At 50.3% G+C, this 4,466-nt stretch overlaps 1 non-coding gene across 1 annotated transcript; it reads left to right on the top strand.

Annotated features, from left to right (window-relative positions):
- The first annotated feature begins 1,446 nt into the window (after nt 1-1,446).
- Nucleotides 1,447-1,521, top strand: Trnat-ugu (transfer RNA threonine (anticodon UGU)). Its single transcript has one exon. It is a non-coding gene; the product is annotated as a tRNA-Thr (tRNA).
- The last annotated feature ends 2,945 nt before the right edge of the window (nt 1,522-4,466 follow it).

Genomic DNA, 4,466 nt, shown 5'->3' with positions numbered 1-4,466 from the left:
GCGCAGTTCGTTTTTAGCGGCAAGCACAGTTTTGACAAATTGCGGTATTCCGGCTTTGAGGACCAATTCCACGCTGTATAAAGACGTATTAGCCATCACAGCTGCAAAGGAGGTAATCGGGAAACTGGAGCGTCATATCGCGTTCGCATACACTCACATACACAAACTGAAAAGCCAAAACATTATGACCACTGCCTACCGTGACGTTGGATGCCGCCTGGTGGCTTTAGGTGCACGTTACGCGGTAACTGAAGTATGTGAGCGGAGCAGACACGTACGGGGGATAACCCTAGCGAAGATATGGGCTGCAAATGGGAAAATACATTCAGATAAGCGACTTTATTATTATTAAGCAGAGCCTGTGAACGAGCATTTCGAAAACGGCGAAGCTGGTCGAATGTTCACGTGCTGCTATCGTGAGCATATGCGGAAAGAGGAAGGACAGTGAAACTATCACTTGCCGCTAAAAGGTTGGCGGTCCACGACTCTTCACAGAACGTGGGGTTTCGAGGTTTATCTGCACTGTAAAATAGTATAGATGGTGATCTGTAGCAGCCGGTCGGAGTGGCCGTGCGGTTCTAGGCGCTACAGTCTGGAACCGAGCGACCGCTACGGTCGAAGGTTTGAATCCTGCCTCGGGCAAGGATGTATGTGGTGTCCTTAGGTTAGTTAGGTTTAAGTAGTTCTAAGTTCTAGGGGACTGATGACCTCAGACGTTAAGTCCCATAGTGCTCGGAGCCATTTGAACCATTTTTTTTTTTTTTAAGGACAGTGAAAGTATCACTTGCCGCTAAAAGGTTGGCGGTCCACGACTCTTCACAGAACGTGGGGTTTCGAGGTTTATCTGCACTGTAAAATAGGATAGATGGTGATCTGTGGCAGCCGGCCTGAGTGGCCGTGCGGTTCTAGGCGCTACAGTCTGGAACCGAGCGACCGCTACGGTCGCAGGTTCTAATCCTGCCTCCGGCAAGGATGTGTGTGATGTCCTTAGGTTAGTTAGGTTTAAGTAGTTCTAAGTTCTAGGCGACTGATGACCTCAGAAGTTAAGTCGCATAGTGCTCAGAGCCATTTGATCTGTGGCATCTAAGTTACGGAGCACACCGATCATCGTACATTGTTGAACATGGAGCTCCACAGCAGACCACCTCTACGAGTTCACGTGTTGAACCAACGGCATTGACAGTTCGTTCTATATATGACGGTAGTATCTGTTCCCGAAAGAACAGTTACCGTGGATGACCATGCAGCTTTGCTAGAAATGAAATGATAATTAAATGGACACCCTAGCTGCAAACAGGCGTTGATGTACTTCTGCCACGAGTAATGAGTATGATGGGCAAACATCTATTAGGCGCACTATGAACGTAGTGGTGTGGACATGTTGGGAATGTGGATCTCACGGGGAGCGTGCAAGGGACAAGTCCCTGCAGACGCACTATCCTCTGTGCCCGCGGTGGCTCAGATGGATAGAGCGTCTGCCTTGTAAGCAGGAGATCCTGGGTTCGAGTCCCAGTCGGGGCACACATTTTCAACATGTCCCCAATGAAGTACATCAACGCCTGTTTGCAGCTAGGGTGTCCATTTAATTATCATGACAGTTCGTTCATCGTACATTGTTGAACATGGAGCTCCACAGCAGACCACCTCTACGAGTTCAGTTTCGACTGCAGTGGGCACGGGATCATCTGGATTCGACAGTCGATCAGTGGAATACACTAGGGCGATGGTCGTCTTCACAAACGCTATCATCATGGTAAAGGCGACTTGAAATGCGCAGCGCGTCACAGACACAGTAGTGGAAGCAGCATTATGCTATTGGGGACGTTCTCCTGCGCTTGCTTGGGACCTGTGGTAGTAATTTAAGCTGCAAGATGTCTTACTCTACGGCGATGTCGTCTTTCGGCAGTATAACCGTCCGTGTCTCGGAGCCAGAAGCGTGCTACATTTGTTTGAGGAGCATTGCAGTGAATTGACGGTGATGTCCCGGCGACCAAATTCGCCTGATGTACGTCCTATGGATTCCATCTGGGTCGCTGTCGGGCGCCATAACTGTATACACAAACAAGTGGCCCGTTATTTACGGGAATTACGTGATCTGTGCGTGGACGTCTAATGCCAAATTTCTCCACAAACCTAGCAACAAACTGTCGGATCTCTGAAAATCAGTGATTTATTTCGTTCCAAAGACGGACAAAGAAGCTATTAAGGACTCGGTCATAATGTTTTGGCTCATCGGTGCATATGCACACAGAGTGCGATAAGAAATTAATACTGCGGTACAAAGCGAAAGCCAACTAGCACGGCCATATCTGATGACGTCACTCGTGGAGCGCAGCAAGAGGCGACCCCGTCTCAGGGAGGGTCAGAGGCGGGGCCTTTTTAATCTGAGCCTTCCGATACAGCGGCGACCGGGGGAGCAGCGCATAATTACGGCGACGTCGATGGCGCTCGGAGCACCGCGGATGAGCCGAGCGGCCGATGATCACCGCTGAGCCGCGGGGGAGCGCGCCGCCACTTGCTGACAACTGACGACGAAGAAGCGATTCGACATCGGCAGATTGCCCCGTCGGCGTGCCATCAGTGGCCCCCCTCCCCCGCGTGTGTGTCTGCGCGCACGCCGGCCGTGTATTGTAGCGATCTGTCGCGCAACCAATCCGCATTGAATCGCAGTGGGAGGGACCGTCCCGCTCGGCTGATAGCGCCGGCGTGCAGTGCCGCGCCGCGGCACGGCGACGCGTCCCGTATTGATGAAATGTTTTGCCCGCCGCAGCCGTCGCTAGATTGCTGCCGCCGCCGCCGCCGCTGCTGCTACTGCTCGCGGAGCGTGCTGCTCCGGGGGACAGGTGTTTAGTAATCTCCGGTTGTTTATGCCATTGTCTGCGCCAATCAGCTTCAACGTCGCCGGTTTTTATGTATTTTTCTGTAATTCCTTGCCTGAATGGAAACTTCAAAAAGGCCTTTTGTTTTTAGGGAATTCTCATCTTTCAAAACGCATGACGTGCAGTTCAAAATAATTATTTCCGGGACTCCCTCTCGCTCTCCATCCCTGTCCCTCCACGTCGTCCTGTCTCACTGCCTCACTCTCTAGCGCACCACCCTGTGCCATCTCCTCTCTCTCTCTCTTTCTCTCTAACCCACTCCCTGCCCTCCTTCTTCCCCACCACTCTTTCCCTCTCGCTCTTCCTCTACTGTTTTCCCTCTTTCTTTTTTTTTTCATCCCTCCAGTGAGCGGAGCAGAGGAGTCCCAAGTACTGTGTGCAATAACGTTTTTGCAATCGCGGGTGCCTGACGGAACAAACGGTTCAGCGGGAATTTATAGGGCAACGCTATCGCTAATGAGAAAGTAACTCTCGGGGTATGTTCAATAATACACGGCGGGCCCTGTGTGCGGCGCGCAATCATCGGGGAAGGAAGGTATGCGCCGCTAAAATCCACCGGTGCCTCGCTTCGCGCTCGCGGCGCAGTGGAGCCGGCCTTCCGAAGCGCCCCGTGGGTGTCCGACGCACAACTCGAGGGTGCGCTTCACCCCTTGGTCATTCGAGGAACCACGACACGCTCTGAAACAATGAATGCCCACGATCACAATAATTATTTAATTTTTTTGTTCAGCGGGAAAGGGGAATCTCAGACTAGCAATATTGTAATGTAGGTAGTGAGAGATTTTTAATTAGCCGGCTGGAGGGGCCGAGCGGTTCTAAGCGCTACAGTCTGGAACCGCGCGACCGCTACGGTCGCAGGTTCGAATCCTGCCTGGGGCATGGATGTGTGTAATGTCCTTAGGTTTAAGTAGTTTGAAGTTCTAGGGCACTGATGACATCAGAAGTTAAGTCCCATAGTGCTCAGAGCCGTTTTTAGATTCTTAATTAATGGCACTGTGGCTCGCTCGTAACGTCTAACTACAGAGCTGAAAGTATCTGTCACTTTTCGTTTATTTCACCTCTGGCAACGTTTGTGTTATGTTCGTCAAGCAGGTCTGAAAGATAAGTAGGTGGTTGGAAGAGAGCTCCTTACTATTGAAGGTAGTTGCTTCTACGAGGTGGTTTTATTGTATGCAGCAATTACACAGCCTCGTTACAGGGTCAAAGAGAGTTAGCTGGGAGACCAAAAATATACAGGGTGATTCAGTTGCCCCTACCGAGGTCTTTACATGCAACCCGCACTGCATCTGTATCAGGAACGGTATCCAGACAGGCGACAGACTCTTAATCGATGGGCTACCGTTAGCAAACGGAATCATACTGTAAAAAATACAAATGAGGACTGGCGGTGAGTTACATAGTATTTTTGGACCAAGATATATCTTACTTCTGCCATACTCATCCACATGTCTCCAATCTTTCAAAATCATAATCATATTGGTTTTGCATGTCTCTGTAAGTTTGTTCCGTTTATAGTAGTTGATCTTCCGCAAATGGGTCAAAAACGTTGCCTTGTAAAGTGTGTGTAACGATCGGAAACAACAAAAT

Source organism: Schistocerca serialis, chromosome 9 (assembly GCF_023864345.2).
Source record: "Schistocerca serialis cubense isolate TAMUIC-IGC-003099 chromosome 9, iqSchSeri2.2, whole genome shotgun sequence".
Lineage (NCBI taxonomy): Eukaryota > Metazoa > Arthropoda > Insecta > Orthoptera > Acrididae > Schistocerca > Schistocerca serialis.
This window is presented reverse-complemented; position numbering and strand designations above follow the sequence as displayed.